Source organism: Cornus florida, unplaced genomic scaffold (assembly GCF_030987335.1).
Source record: "Cornus florida cultivar Cherokee Brave unplaced genomic scaffold, ASM3098733v1 CherokeeBrave_3.0.0_Hap2_Chr06, whole genome shotgun sequence".
Lineage (NCBI taxonomy): Eukaryota > Viridiplantae > Streptophyta > Magnoliopsida > Cornales > Cornaceae > Cornus > Cornus florida.
Genome location: NW_026775576.1, coordinates 71,801,230 through 71,827,168, shown reverse-complemented (window position 1 = coordinate 71,827,168; position 25,939 = coordinate 71,801,230). Strand labels below are relative to the sequence as shown.

General features: G+C 32.9%; 3 non-coding genes across 3 annotated transcripts; all 3 read right to left on the bottom strand.

The window, feature by feature from the left end:
* Positions 1–2,469: 2,469 nt before the first annotated feature.
* LOC132315144 (U5 spliceosomal RNA) lies at positions 2,470–2,587 on the bottom strand. The gene has a single exon (XR_009483581.1). It is a non-coding gene; the product is annotated as a U5 spliceosomal RNA (small nuclear RNA).
* Positions 2,588–4,105: 1,518 nt separating this feature from the next.
* Positions 4,106–4,222, bottom strand: LOC132315137 (U5 spliceosomal RNA). Its single transcript, XR_009483574.1, has one exon. It is a non-coding gene; the product is annotated as a U5 spliceosomal RNA (small nuclear RNA).
* A 4,878-nt stretch (positions 4,223–9,100) lies between these two features.
* Positions 9,101–9,217, bottom strand: LOC132315136 (U5 spliceosomal RNA). Its single transcript, XR_009483573.1, has one exon. It is a non-coding gene; the product is annotated as a U5 spliceosomal RNA (small nuclear RNA).
* Between the last annotated feature and the right edge of the window lie 16,722 nt (positions 9,218–25,939).

Genomic DNA, 25,939 nt, shown 5'->3' with positions numbered 1-25,939 from the left:
GAAAGAAAATAATAAAATTAAAATATTAAAAAGGTAACTAAAAATATATTACGCACATAATCTATGTATATCCTTATTATAAAAATATATAAAATATATAAATCAGATTATTAATACTAAGTTACAATAATATTAAGTAATAAATTACTTTCCTTGTATATATATATATATATATATATATATATATATATATATATATATAACTATCCACGGGTAACTAAAAATATGTTAAGTATATAATCAATGTATATCCTTATTATACAAATATAAAATATATACATTAGATTATTTATTAATAGTAAAGTTACCATAATATTAATAAATAAATTATTTTTCTTATAATATTAAGATATTAAAAAGGTAACTAAAAATTATGTTAAGCATATAATCTATGTATATCCTTATTATATAAATATATAAAATATATACATCAAATTATTTATTAAATCTAAAGTTACCATAATATTAATAAATAAATTACTTTCTTTATATATATATATACACACACATATAAAACTATCCATGGGTAATTATCCACACTCATTAAACCTCCTATCCAAATAGTTCATAAGGCCCAATTGGTTAGCCCATTACTACTAACCATATTCATAAAATAAAATAAAACAAAATAAACATTTAATTATTTAATCTACAATTAATTACAAATAAACAAACACATTCATTAATCAACTAATTCAAATAACATTCAGCACATACTTTTAATTAATCAGTTATGTCAAATAAAACATTTAAGCAAATAAAACATGTAATTAACCAATTCAATTAAACACGTAATCAAATAGCCAAACAATCAACTAAATAAATAAAAATGAAATTAAAACATTTAAAATAATATCGAGATTATCATTTTAAAATTAGGGGTATTACAGCCACCACCAAGTTCACCGCCACCCACCGCCGCGTCCCTCGACTCCCTCCTCCTCTACCACACCCTCAATTACCACAACCTCACCGGGATCCCCAACGCCGGCAAACTACTGAGTTTTTGTCTCCAAGAACGTCAATGGAGAGATGACCTTTGCCGAGACCAAGAAGTCGATTGCCGAACGGCAGCCGGATTTAAATCTTCGCCGATTTGTTCGCTTTAGAAACTTCAGGAAGCCATCGCCATATATATACATACATATATATACACTATATAATACTCATATATATATATATATATAATTGTAAATTTACAAAATATTTAGGGATAGTTTAGTCTTTTAGTATATTTATTTAGGTTAAAGTTTTTTTTGACAAAGTCAAAGGGCATTTAAGTCATTTTATATGGTGTCAGATGTCTAAAGATAACAGTTGAGTTGTGAGTGAATAACGGAACAAACGTTTGTTGCATGAGTGATAGTAATTTTTAAAAGTTATTTCAAGATGATATTTGGCCAAACCTGAGGGGTGTCAGTGAAAGTAACCCTATTTATAATAAAAGAAAACCTAATTCTAGAATAAAATTAAAACATAAAGAAACCTAATAGCAAAAGGAAAATAACACTAAAAATAAGTCTAAAAATTAAGTTTCTCTAAAAATTCAGAAAAAAATAAAATAAGAAACCAAATAAATAAAAAATACTAAATCTAAAATTTGAGAGCAATCAGACTTTGTTTAGACCTCCAACAAAAACCCGAAAATAATCAACACGCCTCCTATAATGTAATAAAACGCGATTTAGAGCCCTAAACGAAGGTTTTTAGCAGAAAACCAACATAGCTCACAAGCTAAAACTAGTGGGTTTTTCTCAATGGATCGTTTCCACCCAAAAACACACTATTGGTTTGTCGAAAACGGACTTGTCAAACTATTTGTTGAACTGTTCATAATTCTGTCCTACATCACTCCTCCTCAACTCAAGAGGGATAGGCCATGCATCCTCTATTCCCTTCTCATTTCTCTCCCCAGGATAATGTTATTGTTTCAAGAAACAAATGCCTAATTTTGATTGTAGCAAATGTCACTGTTGAAGTTGATAATGAACATGCTAGTGATGGGGAATCATAACATATAAACACTCGATTTTCTTTCAAATATAACTTATTTTCGACCCTCATCCATTTGAGATTTACTTTGCTTGAACTTTCTTTATCCTTAGTGTCCCATTTGATGTCACAAGTTTAATCTTTATCTAGTATGGCACTGAAGTCTAAGCAACTTCCGAACAAACTTTATTAATGAACTCTTGTTATGAGCCAACCATGTTGGCTTTTACTAAATTCATCAACATCAGTAAACAAAGTTTTCAATGATATCCTTGTTTATTAGCTTAGCACATTGTCTTCAGGATACAAAATCAACATAGAACTTTCGTATTTTTTAAGAGGAAACTCTGTCATGTAGAGAGGTATAGAGTGTTTGAATACTCCTTTTTGCGCATGGTAATTGACCGGATGCATATGCCTTAAGTGCATACATGACAACTGCAAATAGAGAGAAGCTTATAACTTTGAATTGATGGGAGAGTTCCAAGAGAAAACCCCCCTGCAAAAATGGGCGTATGCCGCTATAAGTGACGACCGCACGGTATTCTTTAGTAAAAGGCGAAAGAATAGTTCGCTCTGTGCTCAACACACGGCTGCGTGAAGTTTAACCGTTTCGGATGCTTGCAATATATGCAAATGCATTCTGCTCGTTTTCGCTGTCACTTTTCGATGTGGGACTTCCTTACTGCTGAAATGACTTTCATGGCCAGTTCAAGTTTCAATCTACATCTCTCCCATTTTAGTCCCATCGTCATTGCCAGCCTAGTTTTTCATTCTCTGAACCATGCTTATCAAAGTTGTTCTAAGCATATCTTGATTTTATAAGATTCAAGTAGAATAAAAAAATCAAGAGCATCTTTGTATACAACTTAGGAAAGTGGGCTAACAAGCATCTTTGTATGACTTGGGAAAGTGGGCTAACAAGACAGAAATGTAGAAGTGATTGGAGGTTTTGTGCTCTATTTGATACAAGGAAAATGGGGGAGAAAAAATGGATGGTACAGAAGAAATTCTAATGGAAAGTAGAGGTCATTTTCTTCTTCTATTTGATTGAGTGAAAAAAAGGAAAAAGAAAAAAAAAATTATATATATAAATATGTATTTTAGAATTTAATCAATAAGGATATAAAGTCAACATAGTTGAAGAACTTTGATTCATAACTCAGAGAAACCAATGTCATGTTGAAAGAGGGAGAGAATTGCAATAGTACTGGAAGTCAATTTTGGTAGTAATCCTGAAGACATTCACATTGAAAAGTGTAGATGAATATGAGCAAACCTCATTTGACTATAGTACAAGAACTATAATAGAAAAAAACCAACAAATGCAGCATTATAAATTTGCAGTTATTTTTATCAAGTCCCTTGTGGCCTAGTGGTACCTCCTCACATTCTAAAGTGGAAGGTTGTTGCCCTAAAAAACAAAAATGCCATTATTTTCGGAGATGATATTTACTTTGAAACGTCCATCAAATCTCAGTTCAAAGGTTTCAAGCATTTGACAAAAGCCAATTTCTTTGTCCTTTGGGACATCATCAGCCATTCTTCCTAATTTCTTCATTCCTCTGGTGGGGGAAGAAAAGAAAGGTGGTTGGTTGGGAAGAAAAGATTGGAAATAGAGTGATTGTTTTTTGTGTTTGGTATTAAAATCCTAGTAAGGAAAAGAAAGGGTTGAAGAGAGACATAATCAAACAGTTTACATGCTTCCTCAAAATCAATCTACCACCAGAAAATTCAGGCATTTAACCAAACAGTTTTCATGCTTCCTCAAAATCAATCTACCACCAGAAAATGTCATGTTACCAAGTCTCTTTCAGGCATTTAACCAAACAGTTTACATGCTTCCTCAAAATCAATCTACCCATTTAACCAAACAGTTTACATGGGCTCAGCATTGTCAGAAGCTTAATCTGAAGACTTCGGATAAAACTTTATTAATGAACTCATAATATGAGCTCAGCATGTTGGCTTTTGCTCCATTCATCAACATTAATTAACTAAGTTTTAAATTAAAAAAACGTAATTCCAACAACGAAACTTAAATTAAAAAAACGTAATTCCAACAACGAACAATTGCTAGTTGAGAAGTCTTATAACTAAGAATTAATGGGAGAGTTTCCAAAGGAAAACCCCCCTCCAAAAATGGTCGTATGCCGTTACTTGTGACGAGCACACGGTATTCTTTAGTAAAAGGCGAAAGAATAGTTCGCTCTGTGCTCAACACACGGCTGCGTGATTCTATTAATTGGGGATGCTTGCATTATATACCAAGGGATTATGCTTCTTGTCGGCTGTACTTTTCGATGTGGGACTTGCTTACTGCTGAAATGCCTTCTATTATGGCCATTTCAAGTTTCAATCTGCATCTCATTGCCAGTCTAGTTCTGTCTCTCTCTGAGCTGTGCTTATAAAACTTGTTCAACCATGTTGATTTTACAAGATTCAAGTAGAATAAAAAAACCAAGAGCATCTTTGTCTCACTCAGGAAAGTGGGGTAACAATACAACATGCTTAGCTCTTGTTATGAGCTTAGCTTGTTACTCAAGGGGTAAAAATTTGGTTCTAAAGGGTTGATTCAAGTGGCCCAGGTGTTTTGGAGGGTTGTGAGTATCAATTAGAAAAATAAATAAATAAATAGAAAATGATATTTCGTGACTTTAGTATTACACACTCACTTTTTAAGAAAAATAATTGCTGCAAGTTGTTTGAAGGACAAAAAATTCTTGACTTAAGCCAAAACGATAAATTTGTTCACAAGGAAAATGGTTTCTTTGAATCCACAAAGTAAAGTGTTTTGAATCCACAAAACTAAGAATAATTTAGAGAAATTTGATATTTGTATTGATAATTAAATGAATAAAAGTTAATTATGCACTTGACAGTACACATATTTATAATAAAAGAAAACCAAGCTCTAGAAGAAAATTAAAACATAAAGAAACCTAATAGCAAAAGGAAAATAATATTTAAAAAATAAGCCTAAAAATTAAGTGTTTCTAAAATTTTCGAAAAAAATACAATAAGAAACCTAATAAATAAAAAATGCTAAATCGAAAATTTTCAAGCAATCAGACTTTGTTTATATTCCCAAAAAAATAAAGTAAGAAATCTAATAAATAAAAAATACGAAATCTAAAATTTGAGAGCAATCAGACTTTTGTTTAGACATCGAACAAAAATCCAGAAATAATCAACATATCTCCTATGGCATAATAAAATGCAATTTTATGGCTCACAAATTAAATCTAGTGGGTTTTTCTCAATTGGACGTTTTCACCACAAAAAAAAACTATCGATTTGTCAAAAACGGACTTATCGAACTGCTTGTCGAACTAATTCTGTACTACATCACTCCTCCTCAACTCGAGAGGGATAGGCCACACATCCTCAATTCCCTTCTCATTTCTCTCCCAAGGATAACGTTATTGTTTCAAGAAGCATATGCCTAATTTTGATTGTAGCAAATGTCATTGTTGATGTTGGTAATGAACATGCTAGGGATGGGCGAATCATATCACAGAAACACTTTATTTTCTTTCCAAATATGACTTGTTTTCAACCTTCATCCAATTGAGATGTACTTTGCATGAGCTTTCTTATCCTCTGGTGTTCCATTTGAGGTCACAAGTTTAATCTTTTACCTAGTATGGCATTGAAGTCTAAGGGCCCATTTGGCATGCGCTTTGTTTTAGGTGCTTTGTTTTTGACTAAAACAGAAACAATATTTTTGCTATATGAATGTTTTGAAAAAAAAATCGAAAATACGTTTGGGAATAATGTTTTGCTATGGAAATCTCAGAAACAGAAATATGCAAAATATGTTTGGTTGGTAATGCGTTTCAAGAATTTCAAAAACAAAGCATGTTTGGTCACTCCAACTAAAATTGGTAGAGATAAAAATAGTCACAATTAAACAAGATTAGGTATGAGTAACTTTTATTTTCTCCACTATCCTTGGTTCTTCTTAGAGAATTCTTTTTCTTTGCTAATGTATTGATATTATTATGATTAGCAAATCCCAACATTTCTTTTGCTTTCTTTGGAGTACATAATCTTTCTGCGAACCTGTAGGCTATGTGCCATTGCCTACTGGTTTGACTTCATTGCTTCGAGATTTTTTAAAGAAAATTTTTCAACCTATAAGTTCTCTAAAAAGAAAAAGAAAAAAAGAAAAAGAAAAAGATAGCTAATTCAATTCAACTCAACAAAACCATCCATTCCATTGAAATACATTTGATAACACAATATACAACCTATTGCGTATAATAAAAAAAAAAAATCCAACAATTTTACATAAAGATGTCTCAGCTGTCTATACACAGCTCTTGAATTATATTATTTACAAAAGACAAAATTGGAAAAAAAAAAAATCTTACAACACTTCAAGTGCTTTCTGAAACTGCATTGACACCAAGAAAAACAACCAAATAGGGTAGAGTAGTCCCATTTATGTCCAGCATTATAGAAGGAAGCAAAGTCCAGGAGGTTCCAAATTTTGCCAACAACAACATGGTCACAATTGGAAGTCTTCTATATAAAAGCACAATTCCAGTCCACTCTAAACAATAACAATGAACCATTATAGCACTAAACACACGGAACATTATCCAGATAATACTTGAATATTCCAGTCACCATCAACATGAATTCCCTTAAAAATTAGAAACAAATAGGCACATTAACATAATGAAGTAACAACAGGAAAATTTATTAAAAGTAATTGAGCTGAAAAATGACATGTTCACCATTTTTTTAATACTCAGCAACCATATAGCACCAACACCTAAGAGTATCTTCCACCCTAAATTCCTCATTTTCTAGTGATCATCAACATCAATACCCACAAAAATTTAGAAACAAAGACGGAATAATTATAACTACTTTTTCTTTTGGTAATTAGACTTTCATTAACAAAGTAAAACAAGTATTCAAGAGGCATTCCCCAGCATAGAAAAAGCTCCAATGCCACCAATCCATAATGAGAAAAGAAAATAGAACTTTCCCCAAATTTTAAAAAAGAAAAAGAAAAAACATTTGACCAGCAAATTAAAGTATTTTTTTTTTTTTCCAAGAAGCAAGCTTGATTTTTATTCCTAAATCACAAACTATGAATACAACATTCAAGGAGGCATACCTCCTCTCCACCAACAAAACAACACAAAAACAATCAAACCTATAGCCAACAAAGACAATACTCAAAAGGCAGAGAAAAAAAAATTCACCACCAACGAAAATAAACTCTCACAATAAACCTAATATCAAAAAGTTTTTAAACATCAAACAAAACCAATTTAAAACTCTATGTCAGCACAACACTAACTATTGCAGGCCCTTTCATTGAAGTAAACAATTTTTCACTCAACCTAACAACAAAATTATAACTGGCCAACTAATAATGTTTACACACAAGAGTCCAGCAAATGGTCCAGAGCAAGACTGCCAAACTAATCTTATACAATCTGCAATACCTACCATGTTCTGATAAGTATCAAGGAACCAAAACAAATACCAACCTAGACACAGGTGTAGAACTGAGCATAACCACCACATTACTTTAACTTCTTACTTAAAACTAATTCAGGTAAATTCAATTCCCTATTTACCCCTTAAGAGAATAAAATTTGAGTCTGACAACCTCAATAATTTCTCTTTGGAGAATAGAAATAACCCTGAAGTCATTTTTAAATAATTTTTTGTTCCTCTCCTTCCACAAAGTGTATACTGCAGCAGCCAAAACTACCATGTTTAAAGTAACAATCAAAGTATTTCTTTTAAGAGTAATCAATTAATGAGATGGACTCAATCCCCAACAGGCCAAGATAAGAGAGACATTTGGAAGCAACTTGATTCATTCATAAACAATAATAAGCATGGTTTTAAAGAAAAATGAACCAAATCGAACCTCAGAAAACTGGCATTTGTGGTCGTTTATCAGAAAAAATGAAAAAAAAAAAAAAAAAAAAAAAAAAAAAAAAAAAAAGGGTTTCAAATCAATGAACTTATATGTTTAAGAAAACCCTAAAATCATACAATATCTGACGATTATTAACCACAAAAGTCGAAAAAAGAATTGAGAAACATGAAATATGTTCAACATAGTGCAATAAACAAGAAAAAATTGCTCAAACCTGCCTTGTTCTTCGACGAAGACAACAAAATGGTAAAGATCGGTGACCAGATTAAACAAAAACACCACTAAAAGCAAGGATCGGTCGTGGATTTCAGCCAAACAAGCACACACAGTAGAGTCGCCACAAAATGGCCTCCGCTCGAGCTCTCTAAAAAACCCTATAAAATGACTGAAATGTTTTAAGCGTGCTTTATATATGTGTTGCAAGTCTGGTTTAAGTTAGTATTTTTACTTCCTCTGCTACAGTGATTATTTGGGCCAACAGTACCCAAAACACAGTAAAACACCAAAATGGTGTTTCAACTTTTGGCCCAAAGATAGAATCTATTTTGACATTATTGACAACAAAGCAGACCGAACCAAACATGTTTTGGGCTAAAAAATTATTACTGTAGCAGGCCTGCAACAAAAACGCATGAAGTAAAACAGATACTAAACAGGGCCTAAGCAACTTCCCAACAAACTTTATTATTGAACTCTTGTTATGAGCCAACCATGTTGGCTTTTACTTCATTCATCAACATCAGTAAACAAAGTTTTCAATGATCCCTATTTATAAGCTTAGCATATTGCCTTGGTACTCCAATTTGGTAGCTTAAAAGAAAACAGCTTTTTGTTTTCTTATTCATTCAGGATACAAAATCAACATAGAACTTTGGTTTTCTTAAGAGGAAACTCTGTCATGTTGAGAGGGATAGAGAGTTGGAATAGTAGTGAAATCAATGGTAGTAATCCTGACAATAGCCAATCACTGGAAAGACACATCAGCAAAGGGCCAATCACTGTGTGAAATAAATGCATTTAGCTTTTTGGTGATATGTCACATAGTGATTGACCGAAACTAATGATAAGCCAATTTGCTTTGTCAAGAATACTTTGTTGAGACAAAACTCTAGGCCTTTTGGACACTACTACATTCCCAAGTGCATACATGACAGCTGCAAATAGAGAGAAGCCTTACAATTACGAATTGATGGGAGAGTTTCCAGAGAAAACCCCCTCCAAAAATGTGCGTATGCCGTTATAAGTGACGAGCTCACGGTATTCTTTAGTAAAAGGCGAAAGAATAGTTCGATATGTGCTCAACACACGGCTGCGTGAATTTTAACAATTTGGGATGCTTACATTATATGCAAATGAATTCTGCTCATTTTCGCTGTCACTTTTCGATATGGGACTTCCTTACTGCTGAAATGACTTTCATGGCCAGTTCAAGTTTCAATCTATATCTCTCCCATTTTAGCCCCCATCGTCATTGCCAGCTTAGTTTTTCATTCTCTGAACCATGCTTATCAAAGTTGTTCTAAGCATCTTGATTTTATAAGATTCGAGTAGGATAAAAAATCAAGAGCATCTTTGTATACAACTTAGGAAAGTGGGCTAACAAGCTGTTGGGAAACGTGCTAGTTTTAAAAACTTTTTGAGGGATTTTGATTCATAGATCTTGATTCATCACATAGAGACAAGTTTTATGCAAAAATAAAATATGATGTATCATTCAATTAATGGATTGAATACTTACATCAAAGGTCTGAGTAAACATTTAAATCTTTCCTCTAAAGTGAATGTTCTCACTTATTGTAGATCCCTTAACAAGATGCCTTCTCCTTGGATCCCCATCTTCTTGGTAATTGTTTTGTCTTTAGGAATCACTCATAAGCCTCCATGAATGACCTTGGAAAACTAGGCTTGTGGGAGCCTCCATTAGATGAGAACATAAACCCTAATTTTCTAGAGAGAGAAAATAAATTCCTTTTTCCTTCTTCTAAAATCCACCCCAAAATATACATAGACCATGTATATTTATCGGCAACATAAAGGTAAAGAAAAGGAAACAATGAATCCTTCTCAATCTCTACTTTACATGTCTCAAATCTAATATGATTCCAATATCAAGTTGGACTATGAGTGAGAATCCATTGGGCTTATTACTTTATTGGCTACAATGAATTAATAATTGGCCCGGTCCATGAACCTAATTCAATTAATTCATAAATTAATTTCTACTCCACTAAAAGAAATTAATTGAACTCCAATTAAATAATAAATAACCTCTAAGTCAATATTACACTTTGACCCCTCTATACATAATTAGTTATCGGATAAATAAAGCCATCAATCCGACTACTTAATTAATATATTTATTTAGGTACCTTTGATAATTTCTGGCTCGATCACAATAAAACATTTATTTGACAAAAATAATAATTTAAATAAATAAATATATAATAAATCATTTTGTCTAAAAACACACGAAGGCCTTCGAATTTACTTTGTGATCAACCATAATCAATACAAAATAAATACAACTAGCAATGATGCAAATATTGAAAATATAACCCTCTAATTATTAATTACATAACTACCCAAAGTGTCAGTCTAAGGATCCCGAAGAATCCGCCGAACAAATCAAAGTAATTATTAATTAATAAAAGAGTCTATAATTTTCCCATGCTTAAGAGTCAAATGCTATAACGGTGATAGGGAGCAATTGCATACGACGGCTCTCGCAATATATCTTAACCTAACGCGGATCCAGTTCAAGTCTTAATTAATTATGAGTCCATCCATAATTACCGACTATAAACAATTTATAATTACTATTTATATATCATACATTGATTGCCATCACATACATATATATAAATATTTCTCGTAATCACAGGGACACTATCAATTTCATAGTGAATCGAAACATAATACATTAAATTCACCAATTATATAAATCATAAATATTTCAGATATGTCAGTAACATATGTCACTATAATCCAGATAGGAATTTGCTATGCCAGGGCATATAAATCCCAACAGCTCCCACTTGCTCTCATAGCCAATTCAAATTGCATCTAACTCCAATGTTATCCAGGTGTTGATCAAAACTATTGATCGACGACACCTTTGTTAATGGATCAACAAAGTTGTGTTCCAATGCAATGTTCTAGCCACAAGTACATTTTCCTCATAGCCAATTCAAATTGCATCTAACTCCAATGTTTTCCAGGTGTTGATCAAAACTATTGATCGACGACACCTTTGTTAATGGATCAACAAAGTTGTGTTCCAATGCAATGTTCTAGCCACAAGTACATTTTCTTGCCGGACAATATCATGTAGAACATGATACTTCCTATCAGTGTATTTTGTTCATCTATGGAACCTTGGGTCATTGGTTTGGACTATTTCTGTACTATTGTCGCAATATAGCTCGATAGGCAGGTTAGTATGCTCCACAACCTCTAAATCAGTGAGATCAAACCAATAGGCTTCTTTTGCCGCCTTTAAGGCTGCAATATATTCCACTAGCAGGTTTGAGTCAGCAGTTGAAATCTGCTTAACAATCTACCAACTGATTTCCCTTCCATTAAGTGAACATACACTAAGTTATGAACCTCATAGTATCTACTTCTGATTGAAAATCAGAACTAGTATACCCGACTAGGACCATATCATCACATCCATAAATGAGTATGATATCATTGATTCTCCTTAGTTACTTAATGATATTTTTCACAACAGACCAGTTGTCAAGTCCAGTATTGGACTGATCTTTACTGACTATCCCTACTATGTAGCGGATGTCCTATTTGGTATAGACCATGGCATATATGAGACTCTCATATGCTGAAGCATATTGTTCCAGTCTCATTTGCTCAATCTCATTTGATAGTCTTGAAAAACTACTTACTAGAGAGAGCAATCCATATCAATAAAGCAAGAACTCATTCTTTGAGTTATGCATACCAAACCTGGTCAAAACTTTATCAATGTAGGATTATTAAGATAAACCTATTTTCCTTTTAACCCGATCTTGTAAAAGCTTGATCCTAGGAATATAGCTTACATCATGAAAATCCTTTATTTAAAAGTAATTGAACAACTACCTTTTTATTGATGACAAAACTTCCACGTCATTATAAATGAGTAGGATGTCATCAATATATAGAATTAAAAACTAATGACATTCTCTTGTACACTCATGATTTATTCACTAAGAAATCTTCTGGTATCTTTTTGTAGATTAACTTGCCTTCCATAGGTATCACCCTACTAGAAAGTTCTACAAGATCCCAGAATTTATTAGAATACATAGATTCCAACTCTGATTTCATAATAGCTCGCCAAAACGATCTGTATCCATATCGGTTCACGCTTCCGTGTAGTTTACTGGGTCCAACTCATGTTTAACAGGGATGTCCATAATGGTCTCACCTAAAAACATGATTCTATCGGTTGGATGATAATCCTCCCACTACATTAATGTACCGATGCAGGAATCTGTGTACTAGATGATGCTGACGCATCAATAGGGAATTCATATATTATTCTCAATCTCTATAATAAGTGTGTTCACATGTGGTACATCTGGTACTCATACCATATTCTCTAACATTATGCTACTAGGTGTATGATTCATAATATGATTCTCCTATAGATAAACAGTGAGTGTAAACAATCAACTTTTATCTTTGAGATCATAAAATAATCCATCCTAGTGACTTAAGAGTAGCTATCATATCTAGCATGCCTATGATCTGCTTTCAACTTACTTGTCCATATCAAACGCACATGTGCTAGACTACCCCATACGTGCATGTGATTCAAACTAAGATTTAGTAAAAAACACAGCTCAACGGTATCCTTGAGACAGACTAAGATGGAATGCAGTTCATAATGCGCATCGATGTCATTAACGCTAAACTCTTAAATGAAAGAGATAATGTGGCATATCTGATCATAGATCTAACCATGTTAAGTGGAATTCTGTTATTCCTATTTGACACCTAAATGCATTTAGCGTCAATTGCGGAAAACTGGTACATAATACCCTCATTGACCATATAGTCTTTGCACTATCCCAAGAAATATTCATATCCTCGATCAGATCGAAGTGTCTTGATAAGTTTACCTAATCTGTACTCCACATTAGTCTTGACCCTCTCGGAATATACCAAAAGTATAAGACTTGTGTCGCAACAGGTAAATTTATCCAAAACGTGAGTAATCTTGCTTGGATGTTCACAAGACCACACGTATCTGTGTGTACCGACTCCAATTGTCCTTTATGTCTATTTCATTTGGCTGATTAAGCCCTTAGAGTTATCTATCCTTCAAAACAGGATTCACAAGTTTGGTTTAGACTCCTCTGCCTCACTAGGTAATAAACCTTCTTTGACCAATCTTTGAATCTCATTTTGATTGATAACAACCCAAAAATAGACATTAAAAATACAATGAGTCAGAAATAACAAATTTTCTCTTAACCTTCAATCTAGAAGATGCAACATTAGTTTCTACATCCTGCAAATCTTAAGAGCTTGTGGTTATAGTATATTAACCATCTTTTAATGCACCAGAAGTAATCGCATATCTATTCAATTTTATAAAACCAGTTTTATAAAATAACAACACAGTTTTTATAAACCAAAAGTGAAACAAGAATTAGATTGCGTTTAACATCTGTACATAAAGATAGTTCTCTAATACTAATATCCTCATACTCTCTAATTTCAGATGTAATACTCCCACTGACTTAGCTACAACCTTGACATCAGGTTAAAAGATAAATATATATCCATATCATCGAGGCTTCTGGATTCCTGAAGTCCTTGCAAAGAATTGCAAACATACTTAGTGGCTCCAGAATCTATCCATTAGGAATTAATAGATACAACTACATAACATGGCTCAATGATTAAATATATATTTTCTTATGCCACGTCATTGCTTAGACAGTTCGTCCTTGAGTGCCATAGTTAGCGGCAAAAGAAACAATTTAATTTGCCCTCAACATACACTGCCTTATTCCCTTTAACCTTTTGGATACCCATGTTTTGTGCTAGCCTAGTCCTATTATCATCCTTCTTCTTTGCTTTGCCCGTCCACTTGGGCCTAGAAGAAGATGGTATAGACTAGGTTAGATTGATAGGAACGCCCATACTCTTGATTATCCCTTCATCTGTTACCAATTCTATAAGAATATCAGCGAGTGTGAACTCAAACTAATTCCTTATTTAGTTCACTCTAACAAAGTCGAACGAGTTTGGTAACAAGGCAATAATCATGTCAACTTGAAACTTACCACCCAAGTCAGCCCTATTGATCTCCAGCTAATAATAAACAATCATTTTCCAAAATTCGATTTCATACTGGAGTTCCTTAGGCTATCTTGATGCTATTCAAGTCTGACATAGTACTTTGGCATACTCTCTATCTAATCTCACCAAAACATCTTATTGACATTTAACATGATGCTTGAAGAAAATAAAATAATGTAAATATTAGCTTTTGAGCGTATTCGAGGTAGATTCTAGAATATTGCACCAAGTCATCTCATTTGCCTTATTTCACTTATTAAAAGCATTAATGTTCTCTTGAGTATCTTAAAGTAAAAGGATTATGTTTAGGAGTACTTAATACATTTGTACCCTTACGTTGTGAATAAAATATTTAAGTTCCTTTCTCAGTCAATATTAATGAGGTCCAGTTACATTGAATATGTAAGCAAGCAGATAAACTAGTTTAGACATAATTAATCTGAATATAAATGCATTCATACAATATGCAAGGTGAATTATTAATACTGTCATGCATATTTAAAATTAAAATGAGTTTGTTAACCACATAATATAATAAATCTCAATCGAACAAGAGATCATTATCATTATTGGTGAACAATCCCTTTTAATTAATGCGGGTCCCTCAACTTTGTAGCATAATAAATCAACCAATCAATATGTCAATAACTTATCCTGTTGGAGGATTTCATTATTATTATTGTTGAGATTCATTTACTATTAGGCGAGCACTTCCATTAAAATAATATGTGGGTCCCTTAACCACTGCATGAAAAATCGGATAACCAATACGCCAATAACTTATTCGGTTGGCGAAGTTCATTATTGCTATTGGCAGGCAATCCCATCATCTCCATATCTCTTAAGACAATGCCTTGTCTATCTATATGAAATGATTCCCGATTATGTTTAATCTTTCTAAAATCACCTAGTGTAGACCACTTCGTTAGAGAGTTAACACTATTGATTTTAGATTGAGTGTATAACGTTATTAAAGCTCTAATGAAAAATAAAATATTAAATATCTTGTCATTGTAATCTAGACTCTTTAAATCATGCGCAGGGCCTTATTTTTAAAGATCTAATTATAATGAACATTTAATATATTTTAATGAGACAACCATTCTTGTAATATTAAGACTCTTCAAATCATGCGTGAGGCCTTATTTTTGAAGATCTAATTACAATAGTTTTAATAACGAAGGCCATGGGGCAATGTATAAAAATCCCAGCTCCCACTCAATTTTTAATCATTAATAATTAAGGTTTTGAATTTATTCAATTACATGATATAATGCATGCAAAACGTCTTGATTTTAATACAATTAAATTTAGAAAATATTTGGACATTTAAATGATTCACTAATGTTTAATTTGAAGCACACTTTTAAAAAATAATTTACAAAAATAATTTTTCGTTTCCCAATAAGTGTCCTCAAATTAATTAGTAATCAAATCCAATTAATTTTCATAATTTAATTAATATAAATCAAGTCATTTAATTAAATATCATGGATCCAATGCATGAATAATAATTAATCAATAATTATCTATTCCATGCATCACATAAAAAAATAAATGACAGATAAAGCAAATAAAAACGGCCAATGGAATCAGCTTTTAACATTTATGTGCTCTAATTATTGCGCGAGGGTCCTTCATCAGCTTGCAAACACCTGTAGGAGACAAGAACGTGCCTGGAGAAGCAAAACGGCGCTTGGAACGCACCTGGAAGGACTTACATGAGCTAGCACACACCCCTGAAAGGTCCCAGTGCGTGTCAGGCGCTACCACGCACTTGAGTGTTAATGCTGCGTGTGCCACGTGCTGGCACGCGCCAGATCTACCTGGCTTTGTAAGCGCGTGAGCTTCACACGCGTTTCCATTTGTGGTGCATTGCGCATCATGTTGCTGCTCCTCACTATATCATCTTCAGCCGCATGATCTGCATCCACCGGTCCCTTGCTGCAGTTGCACCAAATGATGGTGCACCGCGAAGCATGGGATAACCATCCTACATTCCGATGTTCCTGTCGCTGCCGGCGGCGCTCCGGTCACCGGAATTTCGCCGAAAAATCGCCAAAAATAATAATAAAAATCCAGAAAAATTAAATTTAGGCCCTAAAAAAACCGGAAAAATTCTGAAATATTTCTAAAAAATCCCAGAAAATTCCTGAAACCTAATTTAACCCTCATGGACCTTTTTAAAGCTTCATAGCATCCTTTGACGAAGATTACATGACTTTAAAAATATTTACAATTTGAAATACAATGGAAAAAATTAAATTACATCATTGAACTTTCAAACGGCTAAATCAAAGCCTTAATTACATTTATCTAAAGATAAAATTACATTCCAATAACCTATAAGCTTCATTCATGGCCCAAACATACATCATCATCCATTCACAATTATACATATATTATCATGTATCAATATATATCAATATATTAATTCATACATCAATAAATATATGCATATCAAAATTGGATCCATGAATGATGAATTTTGATAAAAACATGATCTCTAGTAATGAATCAAACCATGCTCTGATACCACTCATTGAGAAACGTGCTAGTTTTAAAAACTTTTTGAGGGATTTTGATTCATAGATCTTGATTCATCACATAGAGACAAGTTTATGCAAAAATAAAATATGATGTATCATTCAATTAATGGATTAAATACTTAAATCAAAGGTCTGAGTAAACCTTTAAATCTTTCCTTTAAAGTGAATGTTCTCACTTATTGTAATTCCCTTAGCAAGATGCCTTCTCCTTGGATCCCCATCTTCTTGGTAATTGTTTTGCCTTTAGGAATCACTCATAAGCCTCCATAAATGACCTTGGAAAACTCGGCTTGTGGGAGCCTCCATTAGATGAGAACATAAACCCTAATTTTCTAGAGAGAGAAAATAAATTCATTTTTCCTTCTTCTAAAATCCACCCCAAAATATACATAGACCATGTATATTTATCGGCAACATAAAGGTAAAGAAAAGGAAACAACGAATCATTCTCAATCTCTAATTTACATGTCTCAAATCTAATATGATTCCAATATCAAGTTGGACTATGAGTGAGAATCCATTGGGCCTATTATTTTATTGGCTACAATGAATTAATAATTGGCCCGGTCCATGGACCCAATTCAATTAATTCATAAATTAATTTCTACTTCACTAAAAGAAATTAATTGAATTCCAATTAAATAATAAATAACCTCTAAGTCAATATTACACTTTGACCCCTCTATGCATAATTAGTTATCGGATAAACAAAGCCATCAATCTGACTACTTAATTAATATATTTATTTAGGTACCTTTGATTATTTTTAGCTCGATCACAATAAAACATTTGTTTGACAAAAATAATAATTTAAATAAATAAATATATAATAAATCATTTTATCTAAAAACACACGAAGGCCTTCGAATTTACTTTGTGATCAACCATAATCAATAGAAAATAAATACAAGTAGCAATGATGCAAATATTGAAAATATAACCCTCTAATTATTAATTACATAACTACCCAAAGTGTCGGTCTAAGGATCCCGAAGAATCCGCCGAACAAATCAAAGTAATTATTAATTAATAAAAGAGTCTATAATTTTCCCATGCTTAAGAGTCAAATGCTATGACGGTGATAGGGAGCAATTGCATACAACGGCTCTCGCAATATATCTCAACCTAACGCGGATCCAGTTCAAGTCTTAATTAATTATGAGTCCATCCATAATTACCGACTATGAACAATTTATAATTACTATTTATATATCATGCACTGATTGCCATCACATACATATATATAAATATTTTTCGTAATCACAGGGACACTATCAATTTCATAGTGAATCGAAACATAATACATTAAATTCACCAATTATATAAATCATAAATATTTCAGATATGTCAGGAACATATGTCACTATAATCCAGATAGGAATTTGCTATGCCAGGGCATATAAATCCCAACACAAGCATCTTTGTATGACTAGGGAAAGTGGGATAAAAGAAAAACATCTATTTGATTTAAAAGTAATTTGGAGGTTTTATGCTCTATTTGATACAAGGAAAATGGGGGAGAAAAAATGGAAGGTACAGAAGAAATTCTAACGGAAAGTAGAGGTCATTTCCTTCTTCTATTTGATTCAGTGAAAGAGGGAAAAAAAAAAAATATATATATATATATATATATATATATATACATATTAGAATTTAATCAATAAGGATATAAAGTCAACATACTTGAAGAAGTTTCATTCGTAACTTAGAGAAACCAGTGCCATGTTGAAAGAGGGAGAGAATTGCAATAGTAGTGGAAGTCAATTTTGGTAGTAGTCCTGAAGACATTCACTTTGAAAAGTGTAGATGAATATGAGCAAACCTCATTTGCCTATAGTACAATAATTATAATAGAAAAAAGCCAACAAATGCAGCATTGTAAATTTATCAAGACCCTTGAGGTCTAGTGGTACCGTCTCATATTCTAAAGTGGAAGGTCGAGGACCAATAAAAAATTTGGTGTAAGTGTATTTCTTGCCGTGAAAAAATATATATATATTTGCCGTTATTTCGGTTAAGGGTGGCAAAATGGGTCAGAAACCATCAACCCGCCCATATCCACCCGCTTTTTAATGATTTTGGGTGAACCATATTTAAGATGGGTCAAAAATATGTTGGGTAATTTTTAACCACTTAATTTGAGAGTCAAGATGGCTTGAATATGCATATTTCACCCAAGCACATAATAGACACAAAACATACATCTATTCTTATATTACATTCAACTCATTTCTCTCTCTAAAATTTACTCACTCACGATTAGGGCTGCAAGTTGGGCTGGCTCAACCCAGCCCAGTCCCAACCCAACCTCAATCTGAAATCGGGTTGGGTTGGGCCAGCTCGAATATTTTGGGCGGGTTTCATGAGTCAATTTTTTTTTTCCCAAATATGCAAATTATATTTTCCTTTTCCATTTTGTAAACATTAAAATTTAAAAAAAAAAATTTATTTTTAAAACATCAATATTTTGGACGGGTCAATAGGGTTTCACGGGTTGGCTTTTTTTCCTTTTTTTTTTTTTTTTTTACAAATTACATTTTCCATTTCCATGTTTGTAAACATAAAAATTTTGATTTTTAAACATCAATATTTTGGGCGGGCCGGTCGGGTTTCACGAGTCATTTTTTTTTTCCCTCAAATATGCAAATTATATTTTCCTTTTCCAAGTTTGTAAATATCAAAATTTTTAAGAAAATTTTATTTTTTAAACATCAATATTTTGGGCGGGTCAGTCGGGTTTCACGGGTCAATTTTTTTTTTTTTTTTTCCTCCCAAATATGCAAATTACATTTTCATTTTCCATGTTTGTGAACATAAAAGTTTTTAAGAAAATTTTATTTTTAAAACATCAATATTTTGGGCGGGTCGGTTAGGTTTCACGGGACAAATTTTTTTTTTTTTTTTTTCACAAATTACATTTTCCTTTTACATGTTTGTAAACATCAATATTTTGGGCGGGTCAATTGGGTTTCACAGGTCAAATTATTATTATTATTTTTTTCAAATATGCAAATTACATTTGCTTTTTCCATGTTTGTAAATATCAAAAAAATTTAGAAAATTTTATTTTTAAAACATTAATAGATAAATATTGTTGAGTTTGACAATTTTTTTTATTTGTTATTAAATAAAATTTTAAAACCTTCCGAAAAGAAAATAATTAAAAAAATAATAATAATAATTAATGGGTCTACGAGTAATAATGGATTGACCCTTTACATTTTTTACCCGCTCATTTTCAACCCGTTCTGAACAGGTTGAATATAAATTTAATTTGATATATTTTCAACTCAATCCAAATCCAACCTAATCCGCCTATTTGTCACCCCGAATTTCGGTGATGATATTTACTGCTATAGTTGAATCCAGCGAGCCAAAACCAATGTCAACTGTTGGTAAACTATCACATTGTTGGGGATGACAAGACTTCTGATCCTTTTTTTTAAAGAGAAGGAAGATCAGTGCATTTATATCTATAAAAAATAATAATAAAATGTTCATGAATCTCATTAGCCTTAAATAAAGGAACTGAATAACTATTGCATTTGACCTAAATAACAGCTCTCGAATAACTCAGAAAATTAATTTGAAGCTATCAATCTTCTAATGACTCCACACAAATGATAAGCTCACTGAAGCCACCTCCAGCAATATAATTATAGCAAGGTCGAACAAGTTAAAACCCAGGCCCATGTTAGTCAAAAACGTTGAGCTCCATACAAACTTCAGTCTCCGATGCCGAAAGTATTTTCCTTCTTGGACCCATTGGTAATCCAAAATCCTTGAGTTGCTCATCAGTCATGCATACAAGGGTGGCTTTATCAATTTTCTTATCTTTGAATAACTTTGAATATTTTTTAAGACCCAGCGACTGCAGGAAACAATCCACTGAATCCACTGATTCAGCCTCGGGTACCGACTCCAGCTCTGGTGGATCCATCACTGCCATCAGACGCATGTCCAATTCGAGATCCTCAGGCCGCTCAAACTGAACCATGGGACCCCTTGTCCAGAATTCCGACATGCCGCAGGAATATTTACTCTGCTGGGAGTAAAAAAAAAGTGATGTTAAACTCGCCGGACCGAGGTTGTTTATATTCAAGGCGCAGAAAGCTCCTTCATGTCATCAGAAACTTGGACGATCAAGATGGAAACATATTGAGTGTTGGAGGGGTCAACATTGAAACCAGTCTGCATCATACAAAATATTTTCTCTCCCAAATGAACTAAGCAACCGGGGGACAATGACGGACCACAATCCACTGGTAATTCCAGTTCTCTAAAATGCACCGGAACACCAATAGATTGAATGATACCAGCAGAACGTTCAGCTTCATTTTCTAATATTGTTTCATCTAATAAAGCCTTATGGGTTCTCTCGTGAAGCAATAATACGAGCAATGGGGCTGTCCAGCGCTGCTTGTGCCCCCAGATTTCCATGCATTGCCTCACCCTGACGAACTTCTGGTATTTCTGTGACATCCCAACTTCTGAAGACGAAAACACGGGCTCGCATCAGCAGCAGCTGAGAGATTGAACAACTATTGTACAACAACAGCTTATGTGTTGGCACATGCGTTTAGGACATATTTCTTTTGTCGTGGATGTGAAATGTTTCAATCTTGTTTCATTGCATCGATTTTATGCTTCATTCGTGATTTTACTCCTTAAATTTCAAGTGTTGCATTCATTGAAGATTTAAAAAAGTTATAATTACATCCCAAAGTGTATATGTAACCATCAACTTATTCAGCCTTTCCAAAGATGGGGTAGAATAACCCAGAATTCTCCATTGTCTTTTTGAGGACCCGCCACTGCTTCATGTTACTCCCGACTCTGTAATAATAAAATCCAGTTGTGCTTCCGTAAAGAAAATCATAAACTGAAGTGAGAATACAGTCGTCCACGACTGCGTAACCGGAGACAACCGTGGGTGATTTTGTGTCCAAACGATACTCAGGTAGGAGGAAACAAGAATCATCATCCCACCCTTGAAAAGGATCCAAACGTTCGAAACAAGGTGGGTGTATGTCGACGCAAGACATCGTGGTGCCTCCAGCAAGCACATAAAAACCTCTTCCACCGACAGCCATCACTACGGGATTAGGTTTTGTTGCTTCTGGGAATGGCAATTCGAAACACTCTTTGGTCTTTGAATCGAAAAGAAGGGGTTGAAGCTGCTCAAAACTGTCTTCTTTCGTCTTCAGATATGAAGCCATCAACAACATGTGCGATCCTGAGATTTCACAACCAACCGGTGAATATACTCTTTCTTCTGCTAAGCAACTAAACGCTTTCTGCAGAGGACTAACTCTTGCAAATTTAGATCCCCATTTTCCTACTCCAATTTTGATTTCGTAAATTGCAGCAATATATGGCCCACCATCAAAAGAGGCAACCAAAAACAATGATACTTCCTCGTCCTCCATCTTAAATTAATTGCCTCCCTCCTCCTCCGCAGAAAGATGTTATGGGGCTGTGAAAGTTTCAGAAGAGAATCTCGGTGCTGCGCCGCGGCCTGTAGAAGGGCTTTTAGGGTTTTGGTTCCTCCTCCGCCGGAGATGGTATGGAGTTGTGACTGTGACCGTTTCGGAAGAGACTCTTGGTGTTGCGCCGCGGCCTGCAGAAGCATTTTTTTTTTTTTTTTTTTTTGAGTAGTTTGTTTCCTTGCTTAATTGTGTGTGTGTGTGTGAGAATGAAAGTTTCCCAATTATCTTTTCAAAGTTTTGTCATGCATAATTTGTAATGAGACAAAACTTACAAATTATGGAATAAATTAAAAAGCAAAATAAAGTAAACTTACCAAGATAAACCTACCAATAATTAAAGACACAAAACACGTTTTTGAAACATAAAAATTGTAATAAGATTTTATGGTGTAAGACATATGATTTATTGTTTCAGGCAATACTTCTTTCATTCCTTCCCTGACTTTATAATAAAGATGATCATTGTCTTGAGAATGAAATTTTAGTACTTGTTACATTATTTTATTGGAATCCCGTGGTGTTCTCAGCAAAATAATATAGGTTTTCTATTAGTACGTTTTTTTTTATTTTATTATTTTATTTTATTCTATAATCTTGTAAATTTGGTCTCACTAAAAATATACATTAAATCAATTTGAAAAGATAATTCGGAATTATATATATATATTGATAATTAATCAATTTTATTAAAGATAGAAACAAGTAGCACTTAAAGAGACATATTTCTTGACAACCAAAAAAGTAAGTCAGATTATAAAGAGGGTATTTGGGATTTTAACTATAATTTTTGATGCGTTTATAATTATTTTGTTTAAATCTATCAAATTGAAAATTAGACTTCTAAAATAGACCATTTTGTTATTTTGAACCTCCAATTCTGCTTATATGTAATTTTCTTTATAATAATGTAATAACAGGGCCCAGATACAGGCAACACAGCCCAAAGAAAGGGCCCAAAACATTTGAATAAAAACCCAGGGGAAAGCCCAGTCTTATTCCTAGACTAAAAACCAAGATTAACGATTAAATTAACCGTTAATGATGGTTATCAGTCCTACACATCAAGTAATCATCCCTATTTTCTAGGGACTATAAGATTCAGTGTGGTTCTCACGTGTTTTGAAGATGATTTTTGTGTTATTTTATTCACTGATTTGCAGTCCAAGTGTTTTGAAGACTTTCTGATACTTCAACGTTTAAATTTCTTAAACTTGAAGATGATCAAACACTTATAATGTCAACTTCTGTAACTTGATGATCAAATAAAAATATAAACTTTGAGACGTATATTTACTTTCTTTAAAATGTTATCTGTCTCCAATTGGATTGAGCTTGCTATCGGTGATGTCTGTAGAAAAAAAATGCTCTAAGAATACAACAAAATTTGAATTCCTCAATTAGCAATACTGAAGGAATTCTATAAAAACTCTATTGAAATTGTTATAAAGATGACTGAGATCCAGGAGAACACAAAATAAGGAACTGAGTTGAATTGCAGAATTGAAGTACAGGCATCCTTATTTATAGACTTCCAAAAGGTGTGGATGGATAGTTATAGTTGCGACCCATTTACATAGTTGTCATTTGAATAGTTGCAACCAATCATTTAAATTTAGCAGGCACATTCTATTATGTACATATATATTACAATATATCCAACAGTTATCCATGATGTTGAGCAAGAAATTTAGGAGTATTTCGATTTTATGTCCTATTATTATTAGGATTAAGTGCAAAAAACTCCCCTTTATTATTAATATAGTGCAAAAAAATCCCTGCGTAATATAAAACCTTCATATACTATCAATTTGGTGCAAATACCTCATGTTCGCATAAAAAGACTATAATACCCTCTTGTCAATGAATTATGTTCATTTTTCCTATTAATCAAAGTAGTGTGATATGTTGATGAAATATATGCTTAATGTGACTTTTAAAATATAACAACCCTTATACTAATATGTCATGAGATAATTAATAATATGCTAATAAATCATTAATTAAATATGCAACTCTATATTTAATTAAATATACAAAATAAAGCAATAAAATAATAATAATATGCAAGGAATGAACCTGGACCGAGGCTAGTATTGGATACTATGTCCTTAAGACAGATTCGCCCCGCTATGGTGCTAGCGGATTCAGTGGCGTCTATCTCCCAGGATACAACGGTCTACATCCACCAGTAGCAGCACTACAAACTCGTAGATACGGCGAACCTCCTCCGTGTAATACTCTCTCTGACTCAAAAATGCATCTATATACTATATAAATGCTGAATTGGGTGTAATCCGAACCAGATGGTTCGGACCAATCTTAATATGGTTCGATGAAATTGGATTAGGATCGAAGTGGCTCGAACCACTTAACCTATGGTTTGAACCCACTTGGGTTGGGTTCTAGTCTAGAGAGGGAGATAGAAGAAAATGAAAATGAATGAATTGCAAATGATCTAAAGGGGGGTATTTATAGAAACAGAAATGCCTTTTCGAATGGGGTGCGTCTTTTTATTATTGGACACAACCATTGCAATAGGTTGCAATGGTTCACATGGTGTCTATTCACCACTAGACACATCCATTCCAATAGGTTGCAATGGTTCACATGGTGTCTGTTCACCAATAGACACATCAATTCTAATAAGTTGCAATGGTTCACATGGTGTCTGTTCACCAATAGACACATCCATTCCAATAGGTTGCAATGTGCCTTTTTGAGTGGGTGCAACTATGGGTTATGATGGTTCGGAAAAAGGTGTAACCCTTTGAAAAAAACTAAAAGTGGTTTTTTAATTTAAAAGGTGTAACCCTTTAGAAAAAACTAAAATATGGTTTTTTAATTTAAAAGGTGTAACCTTTTAGAAAACTAAAAAGTAGTTTTTTTAATTAAAAAAAAACCAACTACCCAAAAACCCCACTCATTTGTGAAACCCATTTAAATAAGCCCAGCCCAAAATTAGGCCCAATCCAAAATTCCAAAAAAGAATAATCTGGACTTTACAATTAGGCCCAAGCCCAAGCCCAAATCGTAAACTCAGCTTATTTAAATTTCAATTTGTTTCAACATTTTTTCCATGTGGGACAAACACTTCCCACATTTTGCATACCCATTTAGGCTTATCAAAACACTACACTTTGGAGCTAATTTCTCATTCATCCGGAAATGAATTTCAGAAAGTAAATATACCATGTTCATCTCCTTGCGGAGAGAAACGCGCTTGTCTAGAGATCCGTAAAAAATTATTAGCAGAATCTATTTCAAATCTCATCCAAAGTTTATGTTTTTAATGCCCCCATTTCCAACATGATACAATAGCATGGGACCAATTTTTTTTTTTTTTTAATGAAAAATAACAGAGCTATATTATATATATATATATATATATATATATATATATATATATATATATAATTTTGTTTCATCATAGACCAAAAAAAAAAGTAAAGAACATATTTGAAAAAGTAAAAGTAAATGATTTTATATGTATAATTGAAAAATTAGAAATTCCTTACCAAAATTTATTAGGAAGAATAAACAAATAATTTGAAAGCATTATATAAAATATGAAATTATATATATTCATATAATTTCAGTCCTAAAGAAATAAATATTTATATTTAATATGATTCGTACTAAAAGCAAAATTGTATTGTATTCATATAATTTGTTATTTACAAAAA